Raw genomic sequence first — 17,172 nt, forward strand, 5'->3', positions numbered from 1 at the left:
CTTATAAGAAGAGGAAGATTGACCAGGCATGGTGGCTCATGCCTGTAATCCTAGCACTTTTGGAGGCTGAGGCGGGTGGATCACCTGAGGTCAGCAGTTTGAGGCCAGCCTGGCCAACCAACATGGTGAAACCCTGTCTCTACTAAAAATACAAAAATTAGCTGGGCATGTTGGCACACCCCTGTAATCTTCTCAGCTACTCAGCAGGCTGAGGTAGGAGAATCACTTGAATCTGGGAGGCGGAGGTTGCATTAGTAAGCCGAGATCATGCCACTGCACTCCAGCCTGGGAGACAGCAAGATTCCATCTCAAAAAAAAAAAAAAAAAACTGAAGATTTTCTCTCTCTCTCCCCTTCCTTCTCTCCCTCCCCACTCTTTCTTTCCACTGGAATGTGAAAGGAAAGGCCAGTGAGTACACAGAGAGAAGGCAGCCAACTGCAAGCAAGGAAGACGACTCTCACCAGAACCTGAGCACACTGGCATCCTGACCTTAGACTTCCAGCCTCTAGAGCTGTAAGAAAATAAATCTGTGTTGTTTAAGCCAGCCAGTCTATGATATTTTGTTGTAGCAGCCCAAACAGACTAAGACGCCATTCTTGATACCTTCTTCTTTCTCAGCCCCACATATAATATGTCAGCATATCCTGTGTGCCCTTCCTTCAAAATATGCTCTGAATCTGGTTACTTACCACTTCCACTGTTGCCACCCATAACCAAACTGCTATCATCAGCTTTTCCCTAAACACCTGCAATAGCTCCTTACTAGGCTCCTGCACTCATGCCTGATTCCCTCCCATCTGTTATCTTCATATTAGCCAAATTAGTCTTCCCCAAACCTACATCAGATCATGTTAGTGATAAAAAATAATACAGTGGCTTTCCACTGTACCCTAGGACTTGATTTAAAATTCTAAGCATGGCTTTCAAAGCTTTGCCTAATCTATCTCCTGCTTTAACTCTTCAAACTACTGGAGCCTCTCTTCTCACTCCTCACCATCTAGTCACATGGCCTCTTTTGGAATATATGAAAATATCCCAGCTTGGAATCACTGCCCATCATCTTTCACCTGGCTCATTCTTATTTATCCTTCAGGTTCAGCTTTCATGTCCCTTCCTTGGAGTGGCCTCCCATGACCTACATCCTAAATTAGAAGACTTTGTATTCTTTCTAGTTTTACCATGTTCTTTACATTGACATACATACCACCAGTTTTGTATTTATTGGTATATTGTCTGGCTCCCCAGTTGGGTGACCAATTTCATTAGAGGAAGGGAAGCATCTGCCTTGTTCACTGACGTTATTACCAGCACCCAGCCGAGGGTTCAACAGGAGTAGGGACTCAGTAAACATGCGTTGAGTGAGTGAATAAATGAATAGACTCTATGAGGTTGATGTTTTTAGTTCAGAGTAGTTTGGTGATTTACTTGCTGCCACACAGTTAGCAAGCAGACATAAATGGGCAAGATCCCAGAATCATAGTTCCAAGGTGAATACATAATCTAAGAGGCTGCTAGGGGGTGAAAAATGGAAGAGGGCATGGAGTGTGAGACAGGTGAAAAGATTCCAGACCATTGATTCTAGGGAGATCTTTCTCTGGGGTGTGTTTTGGCGGGCGGAGTACATATTCAATATTCACATTTGTTGAAAAATAGCTTCTGATTTCATAATAAATATATATTGCTGAAAGACTATTCCGGTTGATAAGGATAACAGAAAATACAGCATTTCTTCGCTGAGGGCAGATTTTTTCAGTTTATTAGAGGAGGCAAGTTAAAAATGTGACTAGGAAACTGCACGAAAGCTTTCTGCCATTCCCCTGACTGGAGCTAAGGTCTCCTGGGGTGCAGGAGACACCAAGGTTTGGGTCGTGCCGGGACTATGCTCATATAGTAGAGAGTAGGTCTTGGGGACACAGCAACTCACAGGCTGCACATTCCCACCCACCCCTCACCCCAGCAAACTGCACATCATTCCACCCCTATCCCACAGACTCCCCTTCACAATTCCCTAATCTGTATATTACCTCTCAGGCTCTACACATGCCCCACGCCAGTCCCCCTCTCCAAGCTCCACTTTACCCCACATCACCCCTCAGACTTCACATTACCTCCTAGAATCACATCACCCCACAAATGGTGAGAAACAGCCATTTGTGAAAAGTGAATTTGGAAGGTGCTGGTCAGGAGAGCTGGGTGCAAAGCCAGAACCCTCAGGCAGAGACGGCGTGAGGGCCAACTCGACAGAAGGCGCCTGAGAGCCTCTTGGCAAAGGCCATGCAAGGACACGCGCTCCTGTAAGTACAGCCTCCATGCCTGGGTTAATTCCTAGACAGGTAGTGAGCCAACCGAGCCAGCCACCCACTTTCTAAAAAAAAATCTACTCTTTCTCGTTGCCCTCCTCTGCTCAGCATCGTTCACTATGCCTCGAATATTTTAAATGGCCCTATGGATATCTGTAAAACAAAGGCTAGTAGTTATCATTATTATTATCATTAATCAGATATATAGGTAAAAGGCGATCCTAGGAACAAAGCCAAGAATCTGGAGTAAGGACAGCTAATGGGGATTGTGTTTGAATAGTTTGCTTTTGTTTCTTATTTTGCTTGGGTTGTGACGTGTGTTGTTTCAACATATGGCAAAAACAAACAAACACACTCTGTTAATGTATTGGTCACAAAGTGTCTTTCTGGGAAAAGGCACTTATTTTCCCAGAGTGATTTGACACATTTCTGGTGAAATGCGTTAACATTAACATTCCTTTTTTTTTTTTTTTTTTTTTTTTTTTAGTTTTGGACATATGGGTTTAATTACCTGCTAGATTATCAGATGGAAATATGTGGTAGATGGATGTAAACAAGGTGCATAAACTTAGGAGGCAGAAATTTTTAAACTTTAGGTTTAGACATTCACTAGATTGGACAATTTTTTTTTTTAACATTTAAAATAAAACTTTTGGCCACAATAAAACGATTGTATTAAAACTAGTTTCCAGAACTGCCCAAATGACTTTTTAAACATGATTTAAATGTCAAGTTTTCTTTGTCAAATCTATCCAAAATACTAATTTTCCTTTTAGAACTTAGTTTATAATTTATATACTAGGGTGCCCTTAATTGATGTTCACTGGGATACCTTCCTCTGAGCCCTAATGGTTTCTATCTTCCCTTTAAAATGAGTAAGTATCTTTTAATTAAGTTATCATTCTCAAAGATATTCTGGAGCAAAAATCAGGAATTAAACATCTATAAATTATTCTTCACTTCTGTTATAGTGTAGCAATTTATCTTCTAACCCGTAGTAGTCTATAAATTGAGTAAGCCTTAGTTTCTTGTTCTCTTCAGACACAGGTGACTGCAACTCAAAGCAACAGCTGGTTACCACTTCTCCACTTCTTTATTAACAATTGTAATGGAGATAGATCATTCTTTGTCATACAGTTTGAATAGTTTTAGCCTCTGAAGAAGGTCTTCTTTCTCCTGAACCTGCTTCACCAATTTGCCTTTTTCATCGTTTAATCTTTGTGTAGAAAGATTCTCATCCACAAACTCATTTTGGAGAGCACTGCATGACCCCGAGTCACGTGACTGAGATTCACAGACATTGAAATTCTTTAAAGTATTTTTCAAATTTGTATTTTCTTCAAATTCACTGTCTATGTGTTTAAAACTTTCTTGAAATTCCAAACAGTTTTCCTCTGTGGAAGATGCTGGTTTCTCTGAAAAGGTCTGATCGTTTTCTTCATTCTCTACTTTAAGAAGTTTCACCACATTATAACAGGAATTAAATGAAGACCTTGCTTTCCTTAATCTTTCTCTAAGTGTTGCACTCATAGGTTGTTTTCGTGAACTATTTGTATAGGGAGATGATGGATTTGCAGAGGTCTGAGGAGTGCTAGGTAAAACCACAGCTGAGTCTGATGGACTTTCCATCTTGAAAATGAAATCTTGGTTTTCCTTTGACTCCATAGCAGACTCCCAAGGAAGTCCAGGTCTCAGGCATCCCCCTTCCCCTCAGCAGGGTACCTCCCTCCGCCATCCCCAGCGAGAGCAAAAAGCCAGCTTTCTCTTCTTAAAGGACTCATGGGAAGGGAATAATGGAAATAATAACTTCGCATGCTGAAGAAAACAGATAAAGTGTGAAGAAACCATTTATCAACATTTAAATCTCCACACACTATTTGTTCTTTTTTAAAAAGAACTTTGCTAAGAATCAGCTCCATTAAGTCAAAGAATGTTAGAACACAAAGGAACCTGCAAAATTAAATCACGTTCTTGTTATATATGTGAAACAGGAGACCCAGAGAGGGTAAGTGACTTGTCCAAGGTCACAGAGCACTTGAGTGCAGTCAGGGCTGATTTCCAGTCTGCAACTCAAAAGAGAAGCAGTGTTTCTCAGTAAAAGAACAGTGGTGTGAGTTTTAAAGATTTTATTCTATTCTTTATTACATGATTATTGTAGGAAAAATTGGGACAAATTTTAAATTACCTAGAATCCTACCACTTCACAATGATCATTGTTAGTATTTTTGCTGTATAATTTTCCAGACTTTTTAATGTATATGAATACTGGTAAATATGTTTACTAAAATTGGATCACACTGTCTGTACATCTCTGTAATATAACTCCTAACAGATGCAAAACTAGTCCACTGAATAGATTAACTTCATCAGTTTAACCAGTCCCTTATTGATAGACAGACAGATAAGCTTTTTCAAATGTTAAACCCTTATAAAAGATGCTGCACTAACTATTCCTGTTCAGACATCTTTTGCTGAAGTGATTTCTACCTACTGATCAGTGTGAACTTTGTAAGAATGCAGTGATGTAGACTGGGTTTGAACTGTGGCTCTGGAACTTACTGTGTGTCTTTACACAAGTCATAACCTTTCTGTGCTCCAGTTTCTTCATCTTTAAGTGGGAATAATCATACTGATAGCCTAGAAGTGTTAAAAGGATTCAATAATACATGTAAAATAGTTGGTTAATACCTAGCATGTAGCAAATCCTAAATAATATTAGTTATTATTATTACCACAATGCTGAAGAAAACTGGCTCTTCAAAATAAAGCCCATGATTTTCTATTACTCTTTAAAAGAGACTAGCCAGAATTTCTCAGAGAAGGTTTTAGATGCAAAACTTCAGTAGCTAAATTAATATTTCCTTTTTTCTAACTTAATCTATGGAGAAGAAAAGTAATAAATTTAAATTATGTGTGGTCTGTTGAGCTAGGTTACTATGTTCTATCTATATAACTTAATGCCAGTCAAAATTTAAAAGGCATAGCTTTTCATCAAACGTTCTTGTCTTAGTCTGTTTTCTGTTGCTTATAATAGAATATCTAAAACTGTGTAATTTATAAAGAAAAGGAATTTATTTCATATGGTTATGGAGGCTGAAAAGCCCAAGGTCAAGTGACTGCATCTGGTGAGGACCCTCTAGCTGGTGGGGATTCTCTGTTAACTTCCTAGACAGCACAGAGCATCACAAGGTGAGGGGGCTGAGTATCCTAGCTTGGGTCTCTCTTCCTCTTCTTATGAAGCCACTACCATGATAACTCATTAAATCTATTGACCCATTAATCCATGGATGGATTAGTCCATTCATGAGGGCAGAGCCCTTATGACCCATCACCTCTTAAAAGCCCCAAGACTCCACCTCTCGATACTGCCACACTGGGGATTAAATTTCAACATGAGTTTTGGAGGGGACAAATATTCAAACCATAGTCATTTGTAAGTAAAGTAAGTAAAAAATCAACTGTTTTGTGATAAATAAAGTTGCTCACCTTTCTTTCCCCTTTAGAAAATGCTCAAAGCACGGCTTACCCCATAAAATAAGCAGAATATCTTTACAGCCATCTGTCTAGCCTCCTGGTGCCTTCAAGCTATTCTCCACCGCTTTTCTGTTTTATCCATGGGCCCCCAGCTATTTCGTATTCCTCAGAGGGGTGGGTGAGAGCACAGAAGCCGAAGTTTTCACCTCTGAAACTTTGCTTTTAAACTGAAAAGATATCCATGTGTCACACTGGGATTCATTTCTATCTGAAGCTTTGGAAACAAATCACAACTTTTACCAAAGCCTATACAGTGAATCTAATTTATGTGTCACCTTTATTTCACCAATGGTTGCTTTAAAAATAAGGGAACACTCACCCTCTTTGAAAAGCTGGGTGGAAGGTTCAGTGTTGGATGGCTTATTTCAGAAGTCAGAGGTCAGTGACCAAAATTCATGGTGACCAGAAGCATTCCAAAATGCTGCCAGTAACTCCATGCTTACTGTTTCTTCCTCTTCTGCTCTGCTGAACATTGTGGACATAGACACTCAGGATTGTTGGGGTAGATGATACTAGTTAAATGAGTCCTTCTTGGACACAGCTTTTGTTGAATGTGAGCACCAAACACTGAGAAGTCCTTGTCCATAACTGATGCGCAGAATGACCCATACGGTTTTTGGTTTGGGATTCTTTCTTTTTTCTCTACTGTGTGTTATCCTTTTCTCTAATAGTGACCAGTCACATTCTACTGGTCTGTATTTGTCTCACAGTTGTTGAAGTGGCTTTGCCAACTTAGCTAAGCTAGAAACATAGTTTCCTGGAATTGCCTTCCCAATATGGTTCTGAGACTGGACCAGGAGGAAAATTTGGGCAGGGCTTGGGAAGTGGGAGTGAAGCAACAGATACTATATTCTGAAGTTTGGTAGGACCAGGCACTGTTGCCACTGGCGTACACTGGCACTGATCCACTGGCACACCTTGTTGGTGTGGGGCAGCAGCAGGACCTGCAGCAACTCCAACTCTGACAAGATCTCCTTCTTCAACTTCTCCAAGTCCTAGGTCAGTTGTGTGTGCATTTCCATCACTATGGATGTCAGCTCTTTCTCTAGGTTGGAGGCAATAAGAGACAGACGCAGGTTCTAGTAAGTCTTCACGGGATTTACTTTGTCCTAGATATTCAAGTTAATCCTTGCAGGTTCCAGTTTGTCCTTGCTTTCCCCCACACCACATACACCTCTTCTTCCCAACTGTGGGCCCTGAATATCTACAGTGATTTCAGACTGCCATAAGTGCAGAGACAATAGCCTTCCATAGATTTCTTCCCCTGTGTAAGGTACATGGATGTTCTTTGGTCAAGAAATAGGCCAAGGTGAATATCCAGGCCTGCATGACTCAGTGAGTTTGGCATGCAGGCACATACCTCCACTTGTTATATAACCTGTTTATGTAAGTTTATACTTCACTCTAAGCCACTGTTGTCTGTAAAAGGTATAACTGCCCTGCTAACGTTCTACAGGGGCTCTTGGGACTCCACTCGGCTCAACATGGCTTACCATGGCGGGCACGCTGGTGCCCAGAGAGAGAGCCAAAGCTGTCCGTCTTGCAGATGGACAGGAGGGAGCCAGCACACAGCTTGGCTTGCTCATGCCCAGAGAGAAAGAGTTAAGCTGCTGACCCTGAAGGCAAGGGAGAGCCAGATACACAACTGTCTTTGGGAGCCACTGGCTCACGCAGCTGAGACAGGGCGAACAGTGTGAGAGCTAGTGTGAGAAAGCTGTTAATAAAAGCTGCTGCTGAATAAAACCATATTCACCTGCCTACGGCCCCTCAAGTGTTCTTTCTGCTCATCCACCAACTCCCTCTGGACTTCAGCATGGGCTGGACCTGGATCCCGGGACCTGACAACTGGTGATGAGAATGGGATGAGGTGAGTGGGCCCCAGTCCCTGAGGGCTCCCGGGTTGGCTTTGTGGCCGCAGCATGGGCTGTGATACCCGGTGGTGGCTGTGCTGTGAAGATGGGCTCCAGTGGAAACATGGGAGGCAGTGGGTGGGTCTCCTGTGAGTATGGAGAAGGCACTGAAGCACCTGGAAGTGCACAGCACTGAGAAGAAGCATGCCTTTGCTGGCAGAGTCAGATGAGTGTTTGTAATTGTGCTGTGGGAAGTTCATGCCCAGTTCTTGTGGGACTCAGTGCAGGGAGGAGGAAGAACCTCCATGGCAGGCTTGCCCAATGATCCACCACAAAATAGATCATGAGCAGCTACTGGGCCACACGAGTAGGCCCAGAGACCCCCTGCTGTGGTGGAGCACCCTTCCTTTGGTGCCTGTGCCCCTGCTGAGTTGAGGGAGTTAAGCAAATAATGTCGGTAGTCGTGCACAGACTTAGTGCAAGTCATTTGGGAGAAGGACCTTGCTGCGCAACCCAGTCCCGCTCAAGCATTCCAGTTTTCAAAGAGTACCTGCTACAGTCGGTGGAAGTGTAAAGCCTTTTCTGTTTGATAAGAGAACTGGCCGAGATGCCCAGCTTGGAGGGCACCGGACAACAGGAGCCACATTTGGACTTGGCAATCCACTGGTCCCTGACCCCCGGATAAGTTTCTGGGCAGAGCTGCATTTATTGACAACTATGAAGACTGGTCAGTGAAAGTGAAACCTGTATCTCTGCATCTTGGCATCAGCTGCTTGGCTTTCCGCTTATGCGCTATGTATGTCTCTTGCATCCATACCTGAAGACATTCTGGGTGGATGTTTTGCATGGCTTGGCAGCTGTGTCATCTATCACAGACTTAACAGACTACTTGACAACGGAACTTGGCAGTGCCATTGTGTGGTGGACTTGGCTAATGCATTCTTGTCAACTGACAATGCTCCAGAGAGCAAGTAACAATTTGCCTTCATGGGACAGTGACAATGGACTTTCACAGTGTTGCTGCAGGGCTACTGTATAGGCCCCACCATATGTTGTGGTTTTGTTAATAATGTTTTGTTAACCTCTGATTCTCTTGCAGGTTTAAAAGTGGCAGTGTCCCTCTTGCCTGGGATTGGGGTGATGAGGCTGAGACAGCCTTTCTGGGTAGTAAACTAGGGTGCTCATTTACACTGAATGTGCATGTAACCACAGATAATTTTGGCTAGGGCCTATAGCAGTGCATGGAGCACTTGGAAGCACCAGTGGGCTGTTAGTCCCAACTGTGGACGGGACCTGAGCTCTGGTGCTTACTAATAGAGAAGCAGTTATTAATAGTGGGATGGGTGCATTCATGGGTAATGACCCCCTGGACAGAGACAGCACAGACATCCACTTTAGCGAAGTGGGGTGCCTACTTGAAACGGTGAAGTATGCTAAGTACAAAAACCTTAGCAGCTAAGTTGCAAGAGGTCTTGGGACCTGTAGTCCTAATGCAAGATAAGGCCATGGGGCCTGAGGCACTCCTAATCCCTGAGACTTCACCATTAGGAAGGGTATCCCCTCATTCCTGATAGGGCATGGCACACAGCTAGATCTAGCTGGGGTGCAGTCCAGCCTAGTACTAACACCATGTGGTTTGAAACCAGGTGTGGGCAAGGCGGCTAATAAGCTAAACTCAGGGCAGTGTGACTGGTAATCACCAAGGATGTGACAACCTATGGTGATCTGCGCCAATAGCTGGGCAGTTCATCAAAGCTTATGTATATAATGGGCTTGAGTGCCCAAAAGCTTATGTATGTATTGGGCCTGCATGCCCAAAGCTTGTGTGTCAGGCTTATGTGTCAAGCCTGTGTATGTATCAGGCCTGCATGCCCAAAGTTTATATGTCAGGCCTGTGTGCAAAACCTGAGTATCAAACCTGTGTGCCCAAGACCTAAGTCTCCCTCAGCCTAAGGGGTGGAGTGTAAGGTACACGGATGTGCTTTGGTCAAGGAATAAGCCGAAGTGGATATCCAGGCCTGCATGACTCAGCAAGTTTGGCATGCAGGCGCACACCTCCACTTGTTACATAACCTGTTTGTGTAAGTTCATACTTGGCTCTATACTTGGTATAAAGGTATATTTGCCCTGCTATGCTGTACAGGGCTGTTGGGGCTCAGCTTGGCTCAACATGGTGGTGGGTGCGCTGGTGCTCAGAGAAAGAGAGAGAGCGAAAACTGTCAGTCTTGCAGATGGACGGGAGAGAGTCAGGACACAGCTTGGCTTGCTCGTGCCCCCAGAGAGAAAAAGAGTTAAACTGCTGACCCTGAAGGCAAAGGAGAGCTGGCTGCACAGCTGTGTGTGGGAGCCGCGGCTCAAGCAGCCAAGACAGGGTGGCCAGTGTGAGAGAGCTAGTGTGAGAAAGCTGTTAATAAAAGCTGCTGCTGAATAAAACCATATTCACCTGCCTACAGCCCCCTGAATGTTCTTTCTGCTCATCCACCCACTCCTTCTGGACTTCAGCATGTGTTGGACCCAGACCCCAGGACCTGACACCCTGCTTCCACAATTGCATATGGTCTAATTACTGTAATCATCCCTTATTGCTTTTCACTCTGCTTCTCTGATCAAACTCTGCAACTGTGCTCAAGTGATTCTTATTTTACATCCAAATTTGCAAATCAGACACAGGATTATAGACATTACAAAAAAAAATTCAATTTTGAAAAAAAAAGGAAGAGATTTGTACATGACACTTAAGTAACCCATCTATTACCCTTGCTTTCTTTTTGATGTCAAACTTCTTTAAATGGCACCCTAAGTTTATTGCAAAAGGATTTTTCTTCCTCCCATTTTCTCTGTAGTTCTTTGAATATGACTCTGGCTTTTAAAACACTATTTTAATTCGTCAGAAACTTATAAAACATCACATCCAGATCTTAGTCTACTTTATTTCTTTGTACTCTTAACACTGTTGACTACTCTCTCTTTTTTCCTCATTAAATTTGGTTTTAATGGGTCTCAAATTTCTGTGACAGGTATTTGGTCAAGTTGTTTCCGCTAAAAAGTGCTGATTTTAAAAACTAAATAACTTAAAACTACCAGATGCCAAAAAAAAAAAAAAAGTTCACAAAACATTCTCCTTTCTTCCGAAGGTTTTACAATGCATTGTTATCATTAACCAATCTTATACGACTAAATTTAAGTGGCCAATTGAAACAAACAGTTCTGAGACCCTTCCATCACTGATTAAGACTCAGGCCAGGCACCGTGGCTCATGCCTGTACTCCCAACATTTTGGAAGGCTGAGATGGGTAGATCACTTGAGCCCAGGAGTTTGAGACCAGTCCGGGCAATATAATGAGACCTAGTCAGGCATGGTGGCACATGCCTGTAGTCCCAGCTACTTGGGAGTCTAAGGCAGGAGGACTGCTTGAACCCAGGAGGCAGAGGTTGTAGTGAGCAGAGATCGTGCCACCGTGCTCCAGCCAGGGCAACAGAGTGAGAACCTGTCTCAAAACAAACAAACAAACCAAAAAAAAAAACAAACAACAAACAACAACAACAACAAAAAAGACGGGGGTGGCATGTTTTAGGGATAATATTCATTTAGACTTCTGAGCTTTCTGGACAGACTTGGTGACCTTGCCAGCTCTAGCCACCTTCTTGTCCTCTGCACCCATGGCAACTGTCTGTCTCAGCGAGATTGGCATGCAGGTGTACACCTCCACTTGTTATATAACCTATATAACCTGTTGTGTAAGTTCATACTTGGCTCTATACTTGGTATAAAGGTATATTTCCCCACAAAATGACCCAGAGAAGAATAGTCAGATAGTCAGAATATTCAGAGAAGCTCTTAACACACATGGTCTTGCTAGGAACTACAATCATGGCAGCATCATCAGATTTCAAGAATTTAGGGCCATATTCTAGCTTTTTACCAGAATGGTCATCTTTTCTTTCAGCTCAGAACACTTGCAAGGAATGTGAGATGTGTGACAGTCTAGTACAGGGCATAGCCAGCACTGATTTGGCCTAGATGGTTCAGGATAATCACCTGAGCAGTGAACCCAGATGCTTCCATTGGTGGGTCATTTTTGCTGTCACCAGCAACACTGCCATGATGAACATCTTTGGCAGACACATTCTTTTTTTTTTTCTTAGAAAGAATGTAATGCATGTTTTTAATCAGAACAACAACAGCAACAACAAAAAAATTAAGTATGGATATGCCAATAGAGTGTTGAATCCAGCAATGGACACAAATAAAGGGCAAATGCTTGACAGAGACAGTTGTAAATAATCTATGTACCTCTTACATTCCCCCATGTCATACAAAAGACATTCTCTTTGGAAATATGGTTACAAATGTAAATCACTGATTTCTTTCAAGACCACGATGATTCTGTAATAAATATCAAATTGTTCCATTTCAGATTTGTAAAAGGATTCTTTCAGATATGAAGACTTGGGAGCAACTGTGAAGCTGTCTTTATTCAGATACTTTGAAATATAAAGTGGTGATCTAAGCCACCAAGAACTGTAAGGCATGCTAACTGACGTTTATAACAACTTAGCCTTCTTGTTCTTTATATCTGATTTTATTAAGTGGGCAAACACCTTGTTCACATTGAGGCCCACATTGTCCCCAGGAAGAGATTCACTCAAAGCTTCATGGTGCATTTCAATAGACTTTACTTCAGTTCTAACATTGACTGGAGCAAAGTTGACCACCATGCCAGGTTTGAGAACACCAGTCTCTGCTCGGCCCACAGGTACAGTACCAATACCAACAATCTTGTAGACATCCTGGAGACACAGACACAAGGGCTCGTAAGTTGGATGACCTGATGGTAGAATAAAGTCCAGAGCTTCAAGCAGCATGGTTCCACTGGCATTGCTATCTTTACAGGTGACTTTCCATTCCTAGAACCAAGGCATATTAGCACTTGGCTCCAGCATGCTGTCACCATGCCAACCAGAAATTGGCACAAATGCTACTGTGTCAGGGTTGTAGCCAATTTTCTTAATGTAAGTGCTGATTTCCTTGTATCTCGTCTGGTGGTAGGGTGACTAAGTGGAATCCATTTTGTTAACACTAACAAGTAGTTGTTTCACAGCCAGCATGTAAGCCAGAAGGGCATGCTCATGGGTCTGCCCATTCTTGGAGATACCAACTTCAAATTCACCAGCACCAGCAGCAATTATCAAGAGAGCACAGTCAGCTTGAGATGTGCCTGTAGTCGTTTTTTGTTTTGTTTTGTTTTGTTTGTTTTTGAGGCAAGGTCATGCTCTGTTCCCCAGTCCAGAGTGCAGTGGTATGATCTCGGCTCACTACAATCTCCACCTCCCAGGTTCCAGTGATTCTCCTGCCTCAACCTCCCGAGTAGCTGGGATTACAGATGCATGCCACCACACCCAGCTAATTTTTGTATTTTCAGTAAAGATGGGGTTTCACCATGTTGGCCAGGCTGATCTCGAACTCTTGACCTCAAGTGATCTGCCCACCTCGGCCTCCCAAAGTGCCCAGATTACAGGCGTGAGCCACTGTGCTCGGCCCGTAATTGTGTTTTTGATGAAGACTCTGTATCCTGGGGCATCAATGATAATCATGTAGTACTTACTGGTCTCAAATTTCCACAGGGAAATATCAGTGGTGATACCATTCAGCTTTCAGTTTATCCAAGACCCAGGCATACTTGAAGGAGCCCTTTCCTATCTTAGCAACCTTCTTCTGAATTTTTCAGTGGTTCTTTTGTTGATGCCACTGCATTTGTAGATTAGATGGCCAGTAGTAGTGGACTTGCCTGAATCTACATGTCCATGATGACAATATTGATATGAGTCTTTTCCTTTCCCATTTTGGTTTTTAGGGGTGGTTTTCAAGACAACCTATGTTCTAGTAGCAAACCCATTGCAAAAAAGCTACTTTCTCTTTTCTGAATGTCTCTCTTCCCTTGGTTTCTATGACCAGCACTTTTTGGAATTTTCTCCTATCTCTCCAACTGCTGCTCCCTGTCTTAGTATGCTCACTTCTCTTCTACCCATTCCTCAAGGTGTAGGAGTTGGTTGCTCAAAGTCCAGTTCTTGGCACTTTTGAATTCTCACTCTACCCTCTCTACCTTTATGATCCCCTCCACTCTAAGGGATTCAACCACCATCCCTTCACACTCATGATTTATAGATCTATGCTTTTATCTCAGCTCTCTCTCCTGAATGCCAAGGTCAAGATTCTTATAGTCCATTTAGTTGCAGATGACTCTCAAATTCAACAAGCGCAACCTGACCTATTTATTTACCATGACATGTTCCATGTCCCCTAGCTTGGATAATGGCATTACAATTCTTCAGTCACTCATTCTCAAAACTTCAGAGTTGGGGAGTAATGTCACGAAAGACAGAGTAGAAGCAATCTGGATTCACTCCCCCTGCCCACTAAAAACCAAAAACAACTATCCAGTGCCACATTTATCACAAGAACTCAAAGCCAAAGCTGTGACAATCCCTGAGGCCACAGAGAAGTGAAAAACTATGAGCTGAAAGTGAGAGAAATGGACTTCTCTATCCACAATGCCCCTCCCCCAAACTACTAGACACCACATGGAAAAATCCTCCAAGACTCATGGTTTCTACATTGGAAAAAGTGAGATCAAAGTGGACAGCCAACTTCCCCATCATCTTGGGTTCCTATGCAAGAAAGTTGTTCCTGTCTCAACTCACAGGAAGCATCACAAGTGCCTCCACCTAAGGACAGGTGGAGACAAACCTTGGAGGTGGGGCCGCATGGCCCAGCACTAGAAACTCGGGGTCTGCTCTCCACTATAGAAAAAGGGGACACCAAATTAGAGAGGTGGTTTAGCAGCACCACACTGTAGGAGGCACCCTGCAGGGAACCTCTGAGCACGAAGCCATAGCCAGCTTCCCCACACAGCTGAGGAGTCCTCTTTGGAATCTCCCCTTACCTGCAATGGGCAGCACTTGGAGAGCTACAGAAAAGCTGTGCTTAGGGCGCCATCTAGTGCTCAAGAGAAGGCAGCAATCTAGGGCTAAGGGAATCAACGGGCAAATCGCACAGAACCTCTAAACACACAAACCAACTCAGACAGGAAAGACTTGAAAAAATAACCAATTCTTTAACGCGAAGACATAGATCTACATACATAAGAAATAACAGCAAACAGTGAACGATGACCTCTCCAAATGGACAAAGCAAGGAACCAGTGATCAACCCCAATGAGAGAGCAACATGTGAGCTCTCAGATAGCAAAGTGACAGGAGTCAGATCAAGAATTCAAAATAGGCCGGGCGCGGTGGCTCAAGCCTGTAATCCCAGCACTTTGGGAGGCCGAGACGGGTGGATCACGAGGTCAGGAGATTGAGACCATCCTGGCTAACACGGTGAAACCCCGTCTCTACTAAAAAAATACAAAAAAACTAGCCGGGCGATGTGGCGGGCGCCTGTAGTCCCAGTTACTTGGGAGGCTGAGGCAGGAGAATGGCGTAAACCCGGGAGGCGGAGCTTGCAGTGAGCTGAGATCCGGCCACTGCACTCCAGCCTGGGTGACAGAGCGAGACTCCATCTCAAAAAAAAAAAGAATTCAAAATAGCAGTTTTGAAGATACTCGCAATCTCCAAGTTAATACAGAAACGCAATTTAGAAATGTATCAGAGAAATTTAATGAAGAAATGGAAATGATGAGAAAAAATCAAACAGATACCTGGAACTGAGAAATACATTGGCTGAACTGAAAAACTCATCACAGAGGTATCAACAGCAGAACTGATCAAGCAGAAGAAAGAAAGAGTGAGCTCAAAGATAGTCTATTTGAAAATACATAGTCAGAGAAGAAAAAAAGAAAAAAGAAGGGAAAGGAATGAAGAATACCTACAAGAACTAGAAAATAACTTCAAAAGAGCAAATCTGAGTCATTGGCCCTCAAGAGGAAGTTGAGAAAGAAAAGGGGGTCGATAGCTTATTCAAAGAAATAACAGAAAACTTCCCAAACCTAGAGAAACATATAAATATCCAGATACAGGAAAGTCAAAGATTACCAAGCAGATTAAACCCAAATAGGACTACACCAAAATATATATTAAGCTCTCAGAGGTCAAGGACAAAGACAAGATCCTAAAAGCAGCAAGAGAAATAAAAGCAAATAACATATAAAGGACTTTGATTTGTCTGGCAACAGACTGTCAGCAGAAATGGTACAGGACAGGAGAGAGTGAGATGATATATTCAAAGTGCTGAAGGCAAAAACTGAGAATAATACACCCAACAAAGCTATCCTTCAAACATGTAGGAGAGATAAAGACTTTCTAAGACAAACAAAAGGTGAATGAATTCATCATCACCAGACCTGTCTTGCAAGAAAATGCTAGAGAGAGTTATTCAATCTGAAAGAAAAGGATATGAACGTGCAATAATAAAGTCATTTGGGCTGGGCATAGAGGCCCACACCTGTAATCCTAGTGCTTTGGGGGGCACTAGGCACAGAAAGACAAACATTGTATTTTCTTACTTATTTGTGGGATCTAAAGATCAAAACAGTTGAACTCATGGACGTAGTAGAAGGTTGATTACCAGAGGCTGGGAAGGGTGGTAGGGGAGTCAGGGATGATTAATGGGTACCAAAAAATAGTTAGAATGAATGACACCTACTATTTGATAGCACAACAGCATGTCTATAGTTAATAATAATTTAATTGTACATTTTAAAATAACTAAAAGAGTATAATTGGATTGTTTGTAATACAAAGAATAATCACTTGAGGGGATGGATACCCCATTCTCCATGATGTGATTATTATACATTGCATGCCTGTATCCACACATCTCATGTACCCATAAATATATGTACCTACTATATACCCACAAGAATGAAAAATAAATTTTTTTTTAAAAGTAGAAAGACTTCAAATAACCTAATGATGCACCTCCAGGAACTAGAAAAGCAAGAACAAATCAAACCCTAAATTAGTAGAAAGAATGTAACAAGGCTGGGTGTTTTAATCACATTTTAATCACAGCACCTTGGGAGACTGAGGCAGGATGATTGTCTGAGACCCACCTGGGCAACAAAGTGAGACTGTGTCTACAAAAAAAGTTTGAAAATTAGCCAGGAATGATGGCATGTGCCTGTAGTCCTAGCTACTTAGGCAGCTGAGGCAGGAGGAGTGTTTAAGCCCAGGAGGTTGAGGCTGCAGTGAGCCATGATCGCACCACTGCACTCCAGCCTGGGGAGCAGAGCAAGATTCTGTCTCAAAAAGAAAGAGAGAAAGAGAGAAAGAGAGGAAGGAAGGAAGGAAGGAAGGAAGGAAGGAAGGAAGGAAGGAAGGAAGGGAGAAAATAATAAAGATCAGCACCGAAATAAATGAAATTGAGATTATAAAAAAAATACAAAAGATCAATGAAACAAATAGTTTTCCAAAGGGATAAACAAGCAAAATTGACAAATCTTTAGGTAGACCAAGTAAGAAAAAAGAGAGAAGACCCAAATAAATAA

General features: G+C 42.6%; 3 protein-coding genes and 1 pseudogene across 5 annotated transcripts in view; all 4 read right to left on the minus strand.

Annotated features, from left to right (window-relative positions):
• RPL39 (ribosomal protein L39) overlaps positions 1-17,172 on the minus strand; it is a 451,119-nt gene that overhangs the window by 342,762 nt on the left and 91,185 nt on the right. The window lies entirely within an intron of this gene.
• UPF3B (UPF3B regulator of nonsense mediated mRNA decay) overlaps positions 1-17,172 on the minus strand; it is a 387,117-nt gene that overhangs the window by 288,453 nt on the left and 81,492 nt on the right. The window lies entirely within an intron of this gene.
• LOC126946135 (putative uncharacterized protein CXorf42) overlaps positions 1-17,172 on the minus strand; it is a 100,592-nt gene that overhangs the window by 67,638 nt on the left and 15,782 nt on the right. The window lies entirely within an intron of this gene.
• Positions 2,050-4,906, minus strand: LOC126946127 (swi5-dependent recombination DNA repair protein 1 homolog; annotated as a pseudogene).

Source organism: Macaca thibetana, chromosome X (assembly GCF_024542745.1).
Source record: "Macaca thibetana thibetana isolate TM-01 chromosome X, ASM2454274v1, whole genome shotgun sequence".
In the NCBI taxonomy this organism is placed as follows: domain Eukaryota; kingdom Metazoa; phylum Chordata; class Mammalia; order Primates; family Cercopithecidae; genus Macaca; species Macaca thibetana.